This window comes from Eriocheir sinensis, unplaced genomic scaffold, assembly GCF_024679095.1.
Source record: "Eriocheir sinensis breed Jianghai 21 unplaced genomic scaffold, ASM2467909v1 Scaffold36, whole genome shotgun sequence".
Taxonomy (NCBI): domain Eukaryota; kingdom Metazoa; phylum Arthropoda; class Malacostraca; order Decapoda; family Varunidae; genus Eriocheir; species Eriocheir sinensis.
Genome location: NW_026111676.1, coordinates 1,194,269 through 1,212,227, shown reverse-complemented (window position 1 = coordinate 1,212,227; position 17,959 = coordinate 1,194,269). Strand labels below are relative to the sequence as shown.

The 17,959-nt window shown below is 40.7% G+C and overlaps 1 protein-coding gene across 2 annotated transcripts in view; it reads right to left on the bottom strand.

The window, feature by feature from the left end:
* Positions 1–17,374, bottom strand: part of LOC126991899 (uncharacterized) — an 82,965-nt gene extending 65,591 nt beyond the window's left edge. For both annotated transcript variants that reach the window (XM_050850549.1, XM_050850551.1), the window contains exon 1: positions 17,225–17,374. The gene's annotated coding sequence lies outside the window, so the exon portion shown is untranslated. The remainder of the gene's footprint in view (positions 1–17,224) is intronic.
* Between the last annotated feature and the right edge of the window lie 585 nt (positions 17,375–17,959).

Here is a 17,959-nt window from a genome sequence, read left to right as displayed (position 1 = left end):
GGTGGTAGGGGCAGGCTGGCTCCATGAACAACACGTCTAAGGCAGAAAGGTGAGAAGGGAGCGTGCTGAAGGAGGATAGGTAGGTAGGTGGGTAGGTAGGTAGGTGGGTAGGTAGGTAGGTGGGTAGGTAGGTAGGTAGGAAGGTGGGTAGGTAGGTGGTAGGGGCAGGCTGGCACCATGAACAACACGTCTAAGGCAGAAAGGGTGAGAAGGGAGCGTGCTGAAGCGAGTATGCCCGCGGGACAGACTGGAGCAAGGCGTCAACTCGAGATAACGAGATTCACACCTCCCTGGGCCACTTACCCGGCAGCGAGGAGTGGGCGGCCTCAGGTAATGGGACTGCCCGGGCTCTCTCTCTCTCTCTCTCTCTCGACGTTCCTTTAGTGCTGAAGCAGACTCGTGGGTGTCCGTTAATGTAGTTTTGTATCGTGTGCTTCGGTCTGCGCCTCGCCTCCCATTCTGCCAACAGTTAGATATTCTTGTACGTTAGAACACATACACGTACATGAGTCTACCATATTCATTTAATCACCCATTTTCCCATTCACTCATTCATTCATTCATTCACTTTTCCTTCAGCCAGTTTAAAGCACAGGCAGTTTAAAGCACAACAAAATATTTTGTATCAGCATCAGCTTTAATTTCGCGCGGCTCTTTCGGTATCAACATGGCGCCTGTGATGAAGTTGGCGAGACTCCTGTTGTATGGCTCTGGTGCTGCCCTCATTTACAAGACAGGACATCAATGGACTTGGAGATGCACTACTTGTTACAATTGCTGTACGGGATGGCGGCTTCAGTCTTGTCTCTATTTTTTTTGTCTCATTCAAGTTTCAAATAATCTTATCTCCCGTTAGTCTCATCAAAAGTTCGTCCACACCTTTCTAGATACTGTAATGTTTTGTGTCGCAGCTTTTACTGATACTACGGATCGTACTCCAAAACATTTCGGTACTCAGGTCCATGTTTTGAAGGTATCAGGCTCTCATAACGACTATTATCCAGGGTCCCAGAGAAGATTAACCGGGTTTCCATAGGTCATATCCCCGTTCAAGGTGCAGAAGACCGGTAAAACTATCAATGATATAAAAAAACGGTCCATAAAACTCCAGCAACTTCTACGAGAGGCTTTTCAAACAGGAGAACAGAGGAGCTGATACGTCTGAGAATACGGGCTATTTTTTAGACACCCACGTTTGGTTAGACTTTCGTGGAGGCTGCGCTATATAGTATTTCCATGGGTAGTTTTGTCCATATAGTGATCGTTTGACAAGGCTTAGTTGCACCACGCCTCTGACACCCCTCTTTCGATATAGAACTTGAAATAGCGATAGGAAATAAAATGAAAGGACGTCCGTTTGTGGGGGAGGTTTCCATTGTAAAGGACGAAGTAGTAAAAAGACTCGCTGCAATATAGAGCAGCGAGAGTAGCAAGTCATGTACCGAGGCAGTGCAGGAGAGATGAGAGTCTTGCAGCCATCAATATTATAACACTTTGGCGGTAAAACAACACCAGAGAGCAGAGAGAAGTACAACACGGGAAAGGTTTGTGAGAGGCTGAGGGTAACGGGAGGGATTCTGAGGGCATATTCATAAACATTTAGACGCCCAACCATAGATATTTGACACGGTTTTCGTAAGAGTTTTGGGCATTTCCAGGGGTAGTTTGATGTTCCGGGTGGTAGTTTAGACGATATTTATATTTCAAATGCCCATATTCTCTCTCTCTCTCTCTCTCTCTCTCTCTCTCTCTCTCTCTCTCTCTCTCTCTCTCTCTCTCTCTCTCTCTCTCTCAGACCACTACCACCATCACGAGAATAATTAACTATATATTCGTTTCATTACTTTTTTTGTTAGCTTCCTAAAGCAAATAATGAACCAGTATTGCCCTAAGTAATATTGGGGTACTTTTTTATCCTCTCTCAGCAGTAGTAACAAATGTACGGAAGTGGGGGTTGCCTCAGCGGGGGGGACTGGAAGTGAGGGTTGGGGGGGTCAGCGGGGGGGGTTACGGAAGAGGGGGTATCTGGACCCCCCCCCCCCCCCCCACACCCATCTCTTTTTTCACCTCACCCCCTCACCCCCTCTCGGACTAGCGTACGGAAGCGAGGTGACGGGAGTAGGGGTGCCCAGCAGGGAGGGAGGGGGGGGGGGGGGGGGTGACGGGAGAAGGGATACTTGAAGGGTTAAGATAAGATCTTTCTTTGACCCTCGAATGACCCCGAGATTATAATCACGGAAAAGGTTAAGGACATTAGGTTAATGACCAGGCTGAAATATGAATTTACTCTCTAATGCAAGTCCGAAAATAAAATAAAAAATCGCCATTGAACGTAAGACTCGATAAATTATTTAAGTTTTTGCTGGATGTATTGTATCATTATCTTCTTATTTCTCATTTCTCAACTTGTTTCTTCTTATTTCTTTCCTCAACTTATATATATATTTTTTTTTACTCCGGTTATTTGGTGCCATCTAACCCTAAACACTGCAGCACCAAGTCTTTTTTTTTTTCTGATCGAATTTACCTTTTTCCGTGAAAAAGGGATCATGTTTTTTCATTCATTTTTTGATAAAGGACATATAAACAAGTCAAACAAACTCAATGTTTATTGGAATTTGGTCAAATTATGATTACAGCTTCCTTCTCTTCCTCCTCTTCCTCTACCCCTGTAGAATTATCGGGATGACCGTAAGGTCGTAACTCCAAGGTGCTAAAGAAGTGTCTTTTGTCCTGAACTACAGATATCCCTCTCTTGGGATATTTTACTGTACTCATTCGTCCATTACGCACTGTGAATCCCTGATAGCCAAAGGTAAATGTTTGCTTCTGGAATAGGACGTCTTTGTATCGCTGATGAGCAATTTTTTTTTTTTCTTTATGAGCTTTGGAACGCTCTTAGCTGAACTCAACCGGTCACTGTCTGCCATGGGGATGGAGTAGCACTTTGTTCTTACACCTACAAATTCTGAGATGGTTCTTTCCCTCACTTCAGACTTGAGAAATCCGAGCTTGCCTTTGTTGTCTGTGTTGTACAAGGAATGTGAGGAGCTAAAGTTACTTGTGTCTATATAGCTTTTAAAGGGTTCCTGCGAGTACTCTGTTAATAGATCAGGAGTTTCAGTTTCTGTTATTAACCCGGGAACGCAAACCTTCAGTTTTTGTCACACATACACAAACCTGGGGTGTAGCTAACCCCATTTTCGGATCGAGAAAAAACACGTTTCCTTTCAAACAATTGTATTTTTGAAAAATTCCACAGAAATTAGCCTCCTTCCTCTTCATTTTGGTTGTTAAAGTTACTTGACTCACTAAATTCTTCTGGTCTAAAAAAAAATAATGGAAAAATACTGAAATTTCAAGTTTTCCCAAAAATTCGAGATAAAAATTCAAATTAAATAAAAAAAATTTCTTTAAAGAAACAGGTACCAAAAACACATACCTGGGGTGGTATGCACCCCAGCATATCATAAAGTGGGGTGTCATGCACCCCATAACACACATGGCACATAGTACAAAAACACTAACGTGGGGCGTGCTGCACCGAAAAAAAGAATAACATCAACAACAGAAGGAGCACCAAACACACACCTCCAAGAGCAACCTTCGGACTAACCCGGCAAGGATCGCTGAAGAGCTGTGAGCTAATGCAGGAGAATTGCCAATGTTTTTTTTTTTTGTGGGGTGGACAGCACCCCAGGTTTGTGTTCCCGGGTTAAGGAATCAGTGTCACAATACACTAGTTTCGCCCGATCCCCGTAATGAGCCTTCATGATACTGTAAAAGAAATCATATAGTCGCAGCTTGGACAGCTCTAGGACGTAGTAGCCAATGTAGTTTGGATGATTCGCCTGTGAATATTTCTTATGGCGAACTACAACTACATGACCATCATTGAGGGGTACAACGCGTTTAAAGTAAGGACTTCGGGCCAGCTTCAAAAACTTTTCGCGGTTGGTGACAATATCTATGTCTTCACTATATTTGGCCGCGTTCATCAGGTATCGACCAAAAATGCTGTTTGAAATACACTTGATTGCAGTTTTCTTGATAGGGCAAGTAGCACTTTTGCGGGCTTCTATGTTATCCTGAATGAAGTCCGCAAGAAAGTGCTTTTGCTTAAACATATAAATAGCATGCACTTTTTAACAACCCGGCCTAGTTGAATAGCAGTTTAAGGAGGGACAGAGCAAACAGTATTTTCTCCTGAGCAACATGTGTTCCAATCTGTTTTATGTTCTTACACAGTACTGGACGGTTTTCTTCTTCATACCATTCGTGTGCGGCTGACGATATATATCTATTGATGATATTGTGTCTTCTGATGGTCAGTGGGAGGTCATCCGTTTTCTCAATGACTTCACATGAGACAGCCTCAGTATTGCACAGAATGAGGTATCCAAAATCGCCATCGGTTGCTTGATTGACCTAGCCCCCCTCCCGCTCAAAAACCAGTGCATTTCTGTCTCATCTAGTTTTCTCATATCTCCACATGGTAACTTCTCTTGCATTACAGTGGGATAAAGACTGTTGAAGTCAAGATATGAAAGGAAAGTGTTTCTATCATGTTTTGGATTAAACTGAGGGTTCGTGTAGATGTTATTGGTGCGTACAAAACGACGCACAACACTTGTGTAGCCCCCACGCACATTTGTTTGAATGCAATGATATATGTGTGTGGGCTACTAAGCATCTCTAATTCCTGCTGTGTTTTTAACAAAAAAGAGTCATAGGCAAATCCTGGCAGGCTAACATAATTTACAATATCCAACCTTCACTGGGTTTTCAAAATACCTCTCCACTCTAGGAAGACATCACATAGAAGGCCAACATCCACTTTTACATAAAGCAACAAATAGTCCATCAGGCTCTGACATCCAGCTACTCTCCAAACATTCTGAGCATGTTTATAATCACTTTCGGAAAGTTCTGCTTCTTGAAGCGAATTGAAAAAAATCTTCGCGGGATGGAAGACGTGTCTCAGAAAGTCGTTCCATCGAGTCCATATAGTCATAACAAAAAACCTGATTTCCCTTGATCAATAATGGTAACGCAGGTGCTGGCACATCTTTCAACATCTGTTGTGTGCACATGGGCTCGTTCCCAGTGCTGTTGAATTGGTTCGCTAAAGCCGCGAGTGAACCAGACATAAAGACATACGGTACGTGTCAATAAATCTCAAGTCATTTATGATGACTTCATGGTATTTCTGAACTGAATGTTTTGGTCTTAGTTTGATTTTCAAAGCCAGGTAGCGTTAATTCACGCGGGATTAACGTCATGTCGTAATCCGCATAATGTGCAATGAGAGTGCGCTGCAATTTGTGATTTTTTTCATTTGAAGGTTGCATCTATTACAATAAGCTTCAATGTAATTGTTTCCTGATTTTTCATGGTCATGATGTTTTACTCCTTTACCTTTTAAAACCCGTATTTACAGAGAAGACAGTGAGTTTGTTCATTGTGACGTGCCGTATCTTCATCGGTCATATTGATTTTATTGTAGCCTTTAGAAAATTTTAGCTTCTTCCAGGAGTGTGGGTTCAGCTAATGTAAGTTCGTTCTATATTCAAAACAGTGTGAGATCAGCTAATGTAAGTTCGTTCTATATTCAAAACAGTGTGAGTTCAGCTAATGTAAGTTCGTTCTATAATCAAAACAGTGTGAGTTCAGCTAATGTAAGTTCGTTCTATATACAAAACAGTGCGAACGAGGGAAGAAAATATTTTGGATTTGTTGTTAACTAATAAAGAGAACATAATAAGCAACATTGAGGTTGGGGTGATCATAAGGAAATTAAATTTAATATTAAATGGGAGGATAGAGTCAGCAGAAACAACACTTAATACCTGACTTCAGGAAGGCGGGCTTCGATGGTTTAAGAAAGTAACTGCAAAGGCTTAAGAGAGTAAGATCAGAAGTAGCTGAGAGCTTAAACCATAGGGTTCGTTATGTTGGGAGTATAGAACGTGTAAGAGTTCCTTTTTCCTGGAGTTCACCATTGGAATACGCGTTCATCTGGGAGGCTCTCCAACAATGTTTGAGCGAAACTGTAGGGATTCAGGAGTATTTATACCCTAATCAACAAGAAGATATCCATAAGGACGTGAATATACGGCATATTTATATATATCTACAAACTGGTTTGCCTTCTCTTTTCCGAATATTTGTCTGCCCAGACAGTGAATTTGAGATAAATCTGACTTATTTAACCCTCTCGCGCACGATGACGCATTTCATGTCATCAAGGGTAAAAGGTTCTGAGGACGATGACGCGAAACGCGCCATAAAAGTAAATAAAAATTATTAAAATTAAGTTTTCGATGAAAGTGCGTCAAATTTGCAGTTGTTGGGATAAGTTTCTTAATAGTAACATATGGCAATCTTTCTAAGGAACGTAGATGAGGAGCTCTGAGTGATTTTTATTTGTTAGGATACTCTGACGAGAGAATAACATTCAGTTTTCTCGGTGTAACTCAGGAACTAATAGACGTATGAGGAATTTGAAGATACCATAAGAATCCTCACTAAAGTCCGCTTCGGAACATATATTCGGCTAAAAAAGTTGGCCCACAAAATTTTGAGCAAGCAGCAGATTTCTCAAGAATCAGAGGGGAATGGAACACACACACACACACACACACACACACACACACACACACACACACACACACACGATCCCTTTTTCACGGAAAAAAGTAAACTCGATGCGGCAACGTCTAAGGTCATATGACACCGAAGAGCAGGCAGAAAATATAAAGAAATGCAAGTTGAGAAAAGAAATAAGAAGAAATAAGTTAAGAAATGAAATATAAGACATTAATTAATGAGTGATTTTTATTTGTTATGCTACTCTGACGAGAGAAAAAAAATTCAGTTTTCTCGGTGTAACTCGGGAACTAATAGACGTATGAGGAATTTGAAGATACCATAAGAATCCTCACTAAATTCCGCTTCGGAGCATATAATCGGCTAAAAAAGATGGCCCACAAAATTTCGAGCTAGCCGCAGATTTCTCAAGAATCGGAGGGGAATGGAACACACACACACACACACACGCACACACACACATGATCCCTTTTTCACGGAAAAAGGTAAACTCGATGCGGCAACGTCTATGGTCATATGACACCGAAGAGCAGGCAGAAAATATAAAGAAATGCAAGTTGAGAAAATAAATAAGAAGAAATAAGTTAAGAAATGAAATATAAGACATTAATTAATGAGTGATTTTTATTTGTTATGCTACTCTAACGAGAGAAAAAAAATTCAGTTTTCTCGGTGTAACTCGGGAACTAATAGACGTATGAGGAATTTGAAGATACCATAAGAATCCTCACTAAATTCCGCTTCGGAGCATATAATCGGCTAAAAAAGATGGCCCACAAAATTTCGAGCTAGCTGCAGATTTCTCAAGAATCGGAGGGAATGGAACACACACACACACACACACACACACATTACGATCCCTTTTTCACGGAAAAGGTAAACTCGATGCGGCAACGTCTAAGGTCATATGACACCGAAGAGCAGGCAGAAAATATAAAGAAATGCAAGTTGAGAAAAGAAATAAGAAGAAATAAGTTAAGAAATGAAATATAAGACATTAATTAATGAGTGATTTTATTTGTTATGCTACTCTGACGAGAGAAAAAAATTCAGTTTTCTCGGTGTAACTCGGGAACTAATAGACGTATGAGGAATTTGAAGATACCATAAGAATCCTCACTAAATTCCGCTTCGGAGCATATAATCGGCTAAAAAAGATGGCCCACAAAATTTCCAGTTAGCCGCAGATTTCTCAAGAATCGGAGGGGAATGGAACACACACACGCACACATTATTACGATCCCTTTTTCACGGAAAAAGGTAAACTCGATGCGGCAACGTCTAAGGTCATATGACACCGAAGAGCAGGCAGAAAATATAAAGAAATGCAAGTTGAGAAAAGAAATAAGAAGAAATAAGTTAAGAAATGAGATATAAGACATTAATTAATGAGTGTTTTTTATTTGTTAGGCTACTCTGACGAGAGAAAAAAATCAGTTTTATCGGTGTAACTCGGGAACTAATAGACGTATGAGGAATTTGAAGATACCATAAGAATCCTCACTAAATTCCGCTTCAGCATATAATCGGCTAAAAAGATGGCCCACAAAATTTCAGGCTAGCCGCAGATTTCTCAAGATTCGGTGTTGATTGGATCACACACACACACACACACACACACACACACACACACACACACATGATCCCTTTTCACGGAAAAGGTAAATTCAATCAGAAAAAAAAGACTTGGTGCTGCAGTGTTTAGGGTTAGATGGCACCAAATAACCGGAGTAAAAAAATATATATATAAGTTGAGGAAAGAAATAAGAAGAAACAAGTTGAGACATGAGAAATAAGAAGATCATGATACAATACATCAAGCAAAACTTAAATAATTTATCGAGTCTTACGTTCAATGGCGATTTTTTATTTTATTTTCGGACTTGCATTAGAGAGTAAATTCATATTTCAGCCTGGTCATTGACCTAATGTCCTTAACCTTTTCCGTGATTATAATCTCGTGGTCATTCGAGGGTCAAAGAAAGATCTTATCTTAACCCTTCAAGTATCCTTCTCCGTCACCCCCTCCCTGCTGGGCACCCCTACTCTCGCTTCCGTACGCTAGTCCGAGAGGGGGTGCGGAGGGGGGGTGAGGGGGGTGAAAGGTAAAGAGATGGGTGTGGGGGGTTAGGAGGGGGGTCCAGATACCCCCTCTTCCGTAACCTCCCCGCTGACCCCCCCAAACCCCACTTCCAGTCCCCCCCGCTGAGGCAACCCCCACTTCCGTACATTTGTTACTACTCTCAGCCAATCTCTGAAATATCTTCGTATTAGATCCTTCCCTAAAGACGAAACTTCCTCCAAAATATATACCCGTGACCATACTTTAACCTTTCCAGCCCTTATAAAGTAATGAAAGTGGGGTAGTGCTACTTATTATTTTTCTTTACCTGCTTCAGCTACTCAGAAATATCTTGGTAGCAGACCATTCCCAAGAACAAGCCTTCTTCCAAAATAGGCTTTTATTATTCTACCTTACCTTAACCTTTCCAGACCCCAGTAATGAAAATGGGCATAAATAAGAAATCTCAAACAGCGCATTAGCCCACCTCTGCACGGAAGCCAATTTCCGGGGCATCATAAGAGTGGGAGTCCGCGGCATTGTGCACTGTAATGGAAGTGAACCTGTAAGTGGGAGGCCGGGTGGTCACGTTCCTCGCATTGCTCCGGCGGGACCTGGGGCCGCGCGGGGCGACTTGGACCACCTGCCTCCTGGGCCGCGGGGGCACACGCAGGAACCGTCGGCACACGGGGCTCCTTCATTAGTTTGTGATTACTGAAACGTTCACATGACTTAGTGAGTAAAGTTATAGGGAGATCCGCTAAAGCTGCGCGTGGCATCGGTGCTCACCTGTGTTGCATTGGCCTTTGTGCCTGTGTTGGGTGAGAACCCATTACCACGGGATACGGGCAATTGTGACATCCTGGTTGCCATAGTTTATCCTTTTGGTTTCCTCAGGTACCCAATTACCGACCAGTCCCAAAGGGGGGGTGAATAGCCAGGTGGGTTTCACCCTGACTGCACAGGCAGGATTCGAACCAAGGCCCCCAGATTCGTAGTTAGGGATGCTAACCACTGCACCGCGGAGGCACAAAGAGAGTTCATGAGAAGCAGGTGATAATCTGAACATTCTATCCCTTTGAAATAAAGGGACATAAATACATATAAATACATAAACACATGGCTTTATCAGTTTGTAATTACTGAGTAAGTGATTACATGAAACAAATGTGCATCACTTTCAAACAAACAGATAAACAGACAAGCAGCTTCTAATTATGGCAATGATTTATTATTGTTTTACGAGGTACTACCACTATACGCGTGTACAAATTCAAGCCTTTGTGTCAACGTAAGGCACGACTGTTGACTCTGCCGTGTGTCATTATGAGTGTGTGTTGTGGGTGTGGTTAGTGTGTGTCCCTCCCCTGTCAGACTCTCCCGGACGAGGGTGTGCAAACAGTATTTAAAAGTCAACGTACACAACATTAATCCAGAAGCCCCGACCTGTCCATCCCCCTTACAGAGTTATATGTGGTAACCCTGTGCTTCCCCTCCTTCCAACTCCAAGCTAACACTGCCTGCACGCCAGCCTCCTCATTCAACAAGTCAAGGGCCGTAATGACTCCGTATTCTCAGACGCTTTCGGCTCCTGCAACAAATAGTTCTCAAGGCCCCAAAGGAGATTAGTCGGGTTCTTAAGTGTGTTCTCTAACATTCGTGGTACAGAAGCCTTGTCAAACTATAACTAGGCTCGTAAAATTACCCATGGAAATACTGGCACAATCTCTACCACAGCCTTAACAAATGTAAGTGTGTTAGCCTCGAAATGTTTGAGAATATGGACCATGTGTATTAGGTAACCATCCAGCGATAAATTAAAACTATCACTAGGTTCATAAAACTACCCATGAAAATGCTAACCCAGCCTCTACCACAGCCTTATCACATGTGAGTGTGTGAGCCTCGAAATGTTTGAAAATATGTTCCACGTGTATTAGGTAACCATCCAGTGTTAAATTAAAACTATCACTAGGTTCATAAAACTACCCATGAAAATACTAACCCAGCCTCTAACGAAGCCTTACCAAATGTGTGTGTGTGTGTGTAAGCCCCCCAAAGGTTTGTGAGTACGGGCCTTACTGCTACACTTCCCTCCTTGATGTATACACCATCTAAATTTAACCGTATTAAGAAAACAAAGACCTTCTCCCTTGTCTTTCCTTGGAAATCTAAGCTGGAAAGATTCTGTACAGAGCTACCGACATGGGCCGCTTTCACAACCGTTTTGTTTGTTTTGATCGTTACCAATGGCGCCGATCGCCGCTATTGTATTTCCACATAAAACTGTCCGATAGGGTAGTTGCGGCTGCGGAGTTAGCCTAGCCCCGCACCTTACCACACACTCTCGACACCTCTCGCTTCGTCTGCAACCGCCACTACCCCATAGGCCAGTGCAAAGAGACTGTATACGAAGAGATAGTGGTATGTAGTAATTCCTCGGGCGTGCGGAAGTAGCGCCATCTATTGCAGCCCACCAAAAACGTCACTTTTCAGGGGTAGCTTTACTATTTTTGAAGTACCTGCCACAGCACCCTATCCAGCCTTTACTTATTTTTTTCATTATTGTAAAATGATTTACTAATGGGGTAAAGAAAAATATATTTATTCTTATGTTTTATTAGGTATTATCTACACTATATCAATTTGTTATTTTAGGAAAAATATGGTGTAGAAAGCATTTGATATATATATATATATATATATATATATATATCTATATATATATATATATATATATATATATATAGATATATATATATATATATATATATATATATATATATATATGTGTCAAACATATCCAGTGCTTTAAATACAAGCAAAGCATACATCATTCTATGCATGCTAGATTACTATAATGCCTTTGCAACTGTGGCAACCTGGATGTCACACTGGTCCTGTGTCCCAGGGTAATGGATTCCCTAACACCACAGGCTCAAGGGCCAATGTTACAGAGATGAGCACTGAGGCCACGTGCTGCTACAGCGTATGCCCCCAACCGTACCTTTACCTTTTGCAACATGCTCTTAGCTGAGCAAAAATATCATACTAACTGTACAAGTGCCAGATAATGGCAAGCATTGCATACTGCTTGACAGGGCAGAGAACAAAAGCTTCTAAGCATTACAACTGAAATAAACAATGGGAGACACTCAAAGCTTGTTAACTGAACATGACCCGATTTATAACAGGCAAAACCAACAATGGTGCGTTATATACAATGAAAACTATATAAAAATGTTGCAAGGCACATCAATATAAGAGCAAAGCATCATAAAACATGCTGAAATACATGATGGAGGACATCAAGAAGGTAACACATGAGTTGTCTTAAATGGAATGCAATAACTTGGTGGTCCTGGGAGACAGCCGAGACTGGAGGTGAAAATGAGATGTAGGACATGATATGATCTCACAAGCTCTGACCTTGGTGTCATGGTCATGAAGATATTAAGCTCAGTAGGCACAACTATGCAGCGGAGGCACATATGATAAAAGCAAATGAGACAAAATAAGGCAACTCAGTGTAAAAAAATAGCAGGAAAGTTATGCTGCAGTATGTGACACACCAAATTACAGGGCAGAGAGTGATATGTATTTCATAGGCTACATCAGTAAACATGTAGCATTTATTGCAGGAACCACACATTAAAGTTGGATGTAATAAAATATATGTTTTTAGCACACATTAAAGTTGGATGTAATAGAATCATTTGATATGAAACTCCTTGACCTGGCCAACCAAACAAACCACTCTCTGCCCCCCCCCTCCCCCCTTCAAAAAAGCATTATTTTTCACAAGGTTTATGAGGCATTAGTCAAGAATATTAACTGCCATTACATTTTGTCAAAAAAAAAAAAAAAAAAATCACACCTATGTGATTATGTATATCATATAAAGCAGAAAAAACATTGCATGCTGTAATACAAACAAGATTACTCCCGGAAGCCACATTCATGATGCCAGACACGTGATGATAGACACTTAGTGTGATGAAATTACAAGCTGTATTTTACATTATGAAACCAAGCCAAGTGTCACTGCAGCACATATTAGGTAAGGCAGACACCAAAAGCTTGTTACCTGAACAAGATTAAATATAACAGCCAAAATCCACAATAAAGCATTGCATACTGATGGCTAGGGAAGAGAACAAATGCTTCCAAGCATTACACCTGAAATAAACAATGGCAGATATTCAAAACTTGTGCGGCTCAAGACCTGATTTATAACAGGCAAGACCAGCAATGGTGCATTACATGCGATATCTGGCAGGGGATTCCTTGCATTAGAATTGGAAAGTGGCAGACACCTAAAGCTTGTTAACTGAACAAGATCTGATTTATAACAGGCAAAACCAACAATGGTGCATTACATGTGATATCTAGCAGGGAAGATAAATGATTCCTTGCATTACAACTGGAAAGTGGCAGACACCCAAAGCTTGTTAAATGAACAAGATCTGATTTATAACAGGCAAGCCCAACAATGGTGCATTACTTGCAATATTTGGCAAAGTATATGGAAAAAAATTCTTGGCGTAACAAGGGTAATACTAAATAATGGCAAATCCCACGAAGTTTCTCTTCTTTTGACAAAGCCTGTGCTCTTTGCTGCAGGGCTGTCAGAGTCTGTTTGCTCCAGCCAACATTTACTGAAATACCCCTGAGTCATGAGTGAAGTGTTGAAACTGAAGGCAAGTGAAATACTGTGCTCAGAAATCTATTAGCATTTGGACTTTGATAGTATAAGGCCAGAGCAAACCTCCTCTCTTGTAACCCATATCTTCTAATGGGCTTAGATCTTGGCATCTTGCAGCATGTTGAACCTGACCTCAGAAAAAATCCACCCCTATTGGATCTAAAAAATTGCTGGCTCTGGGCAAAAACTGCCCAGGAGTTGTAACAGCCTGGGCTTTGAGCTGCCTTGCCTCCCGGTGCAGACGGCAGACTGTTGTGTGCAGCAATTTTCACTTTTCATGTCTGAAAATACATGAAAAAATATTTAATCACAATTAATCACAATTCTAAATAATAAAATAGGTGTATGTAATTGCATTATTGTCAGTGCTATAAGTGAATCTAAGCATTGACATTATGTCTGCACACCAGCTTTGATGGAAGGCTTCACTTAGATTGCCTGACAAGAGTAATATTTTCAGGAGATGGGGGAGAGGATACAACTGGAGACTCTTGACAGATATAATGTCAAGATCTACAAGCACCCATTTACCATATATATCTTTGATGTTCAGTCCATACTAAAACATTTGTCAATGTGTTGCCACACTAAAAATCTAAAAATTCCCTGTTTCTTCAATGTTAGTCATACCTAAGCCCTGCTAAACCATCCAAGTGAATCAAGAATGAGTTCTGGGCGGCAGCATGAGCCAATACTAAATGGCACCACTATAAAAAAAAATTGCCTGCATCATGACGGGCCTGGGCCGACCGCCAGGTGCCTGAAGAAAACCTACCGGCGCTATAGGCAGGTGGGAAAAAAAAAAAAAAAAAAAAGATCACATCAGAAGAACGGACAAAGGTTTGTTAGTGGCACTTCAAGGTTATGCTACCTCTTCAAAGATTGGCCAGTCATGGTTTAAAGTGGAACAGGATAAACAAGAAACAGGTAGATATCTGTGGACTACTGTTACTATCAATTGCCAGCCAATGGCAAAATTTGAACCTATGCTATCAAAAACATAAGACCCATATGCTGATCACTCGACTAATCGTAACGGTACTACACCCATTGAAACATAATAAAGAGTTTGAATATATCATTCAAAATTTCAACCTTTTTACATACGTTTTTTTTTAAGATATGAAGCCTACTGGTGTAACAGTTAAATATTGAACTCGATTTGTATGCAGAGATGTGAAGTATGTTATTAAGCTGTAATGTTTCCAACAGATCAGTTGTGATCAAAGCAACATGGAATAGTAACTAAAGAGGATAAATTATCACTGAGAACAAGAGGTTCCTTACTATATTGTGGTGAGCTTGATGGCCGAGTCGAGTTTCCTCCAACCCCATCAAGTTCACACCCTGTTGAGAGGCAATTTTTTAATCAAAGTGAAAAATGGATGCAAATGGTCACTAAAACTAGTTATTATACTTGGTGTCACAAATTTGGGCAAAGAATTTAGGGAAGGACTCCCGGACTTGGCGTCACTGATGAGGTAAATGATCTCGTGCACTCATTGGGCTATAATATATACATTGTTATAATGTGTATTATTGTCTTGTTACTATATATTACCTACTGATAATGGAAATACATGTCAGGATTAATCATCAAATACAAGGAAAAAAGAATCATGTATGGAAATTGTGAACTTTTAAGTTCATGTAACAAACAAGGTTTATTATACACAAAAAGGTTGGATACTTCCGATGTAAAAGATTTTTGGATATAACATCACCCCCCTCCTCCATATTGGTTCTTTAAAGCAAGGGTTGACTACAGCTGATTATTATTTGCGGCAGGTTACACGACACTAAATTTTTTTAGTGCAAACCATCTGGAAATCAATGATCATTATAAGGAATACTTCTCATGAGTAGCTACTAAAACTTGATAACCTAGAAGGACGCACCATCAGACTGTAAAGGATAGATATATTATAAGACATAGCTACATTGGTGGATCCAAAGGGGGGCCCAGGCCCCCCCAATGTTCCTGAGTGATACAGGAAAACTAGCTCAAAAGCGCGCTGCGGCTAAAACAATGCTTTGGCACAAAGTCCAGGCCGTTATACCCATTGATTTAGGTCACTCCACCAGTTTTTCAAGACCAGGACTGCCGAGAATGGCTAATCGGTAATGCTAATTAATGCTCCTTCCACCCGCAAAAAGTCTGACGTCCTCCCAAAAACTAATTTCCTGGATCTGCACCCAAAGACATACCGTAACATGGTTCAGTGATCATGGACAAAAAAAATGTTAAGACAATCAATATCCAATCATTTCAGAATACATAAAGCAGCATCCATATGAAGGAATTCTACAACTTAAAAGTGATGTTTAGCAGGGCATGTGTTAAGTGACTTGCACAGTCTATTTTGTGAAGTCATAATTAGATTAATAACACAACAATCAACAAACACTAGATGAAGTATTCATACCAAAATCAGTACATGGAGCTGGTGCACTGCAATGGGAAGCACATTCCTGCAGCTCACCAAGAGGGTTGAATGCTGCCATGTACTTCAGGGGGGGTGGCTAAATGTCTTCACCTTTGACCTCTTTCTTGGACTCTCCCCCTTCAGCTGCCACATTCTCTTGGATGCTATCGGACGTGTTCGGATCTGTTGGGATGTGGTTGTGTTAGATGTGGAATAACATACGACAGTGGAACATGGAAGGAAAGAGTATGTCCACACGGTAAAATACAGAAAAAATTCTTTGGATACTGAAAGGATGTATGGGGATAACTGGGTGAGAAGGGAGAGAGATGCAGATTTTTATGTTAAAGAGCTAGTTACACCAATGAAGACTTAAGGCATACACATTCAGAAAGACCACAATTTTGGCTGCTAGACGGAAAAGCACTAGATGTCAAAGTGCCAGGACATTGAAGGAAGTAATAATAAGAAAAGCAATAATAATTAATGAGTATAAATATATTTCTGATATTTTTGTTTATCTTAATACTAGTATTGGAATTTTCAAACACTAAGAATATAATAAATAAATATTCATAAATTAATGAAAATAAATACATTAATTGTACTAATACTACCACTAACAATATTAACAGCACTGCACCTAATAGACTGAGCAATAAACTGAGTCTGATATGTAACCATAATTAAACTGTCTCTGTCTGAGTGTTATGTGAAGCTTGCTCCATGCACCACGATAGGAATGTCATAGATGCATGCAGGTTGCTAAGATACTTACAGTCACCAGCCACTTGTAGATATGGCACCAAAATGTGTTGGAAGCATTGGCGGCCAACTTCCATTTATTTAATTATTATTTTCTTTAAACAAAGGAGACAGCTCAAGGGCAACAAAGCGTACTAGAAAAAAAGCCCCACTACTCACCACTCCCAAACAGACAAAAGTAGAGTCTTGATACACTCTTCTTGAAGGTCAAATTATAGGCAGGAGGAAATGCAGACAATGGAAGGCTGTTCCAGAGTTTATCAGTGTAAGGGATGAAAGAGTGGAGATGCTGGTTAACTTTTGCATAAGACGTTTGGCAAGATAGAACATGCAGTAATTGACTTAAATTAGAAAAGTATAAATTTAGGAGGGAAATGGGCAGGCATTGGTTTAGTAATAGGGTGGTGGGGGAATGGAATAAATTCAGCAATCACATAGCGAGTGCAGGGACGATAGCTTGTTTTAAGAGTAGACTGGATAGCTACATGGACGAGGCTGACAGGTGGTAATGGGGAGGAATCTGGAGCTGTCGTGTGTAGGCCATTCGGCCTCGTGCCTTGGGAGGAGGGGAGGCATGCAGTTAGCAAGTTCAGAACAGCTGTCAGCGTGAAAATGATTAGAATTTCCACATTATCATTATTTATATATATCACTTACCCCGGGTGGCATCCTTCCGTAATAAATGTAGCTTCACACCAGGCTGTGTCCTCTTTATCACCACAAAGGGACATGATTTGAGGCTCCGGCTGGTAAACGTGGCGGCCGCGGCGGTGTTATGATTTTTGAACGAGGCAGCGTTGCAATCGGAGCAGAGAAAGATGTTGCTGCGAATAGCGTTATAATAAACAGTATAAGTTAGACCAAGATAATTATATTCACCCACTCTTTCCCCCTACAAACCAATGACTCAATTAATATATATCATCATTACTGATGGAAGTCAGCGTGCGTGTTAAAACAATGAGTTTGGAAGATAAACATGATTACATAGTTTTAAAGAACGGCAGTAGGGCTACAATTCCTTGGTTCATTCCAGTATATATACAGAAAGGTTAAACACATAAAACACATCTAACCACACATGCAGAGAAAGTAATATAATTGCGGTATAATAATATAACAATAATAGCATTACTCATGACATGCAGTCAGGCTATATCTACCTAGTAAATATATACAGTATATATAGTTCCTACTGTTCATTTTAATATTTATCTACCTTTATTTTTTTATTTAAAATGGGAAATAACCAGACTGAAGAAAAAAAGTAGCAACATTTGCTGCTTGATCCCATGTTGCAACACTGCTGATGGGTTCTGGGGGTTGGGGGTGGGTCTGGAGGGGGGGAGGCGCCTGGATGTAAACAAAGCTGCTCCTGCGCCATCTGTTGCA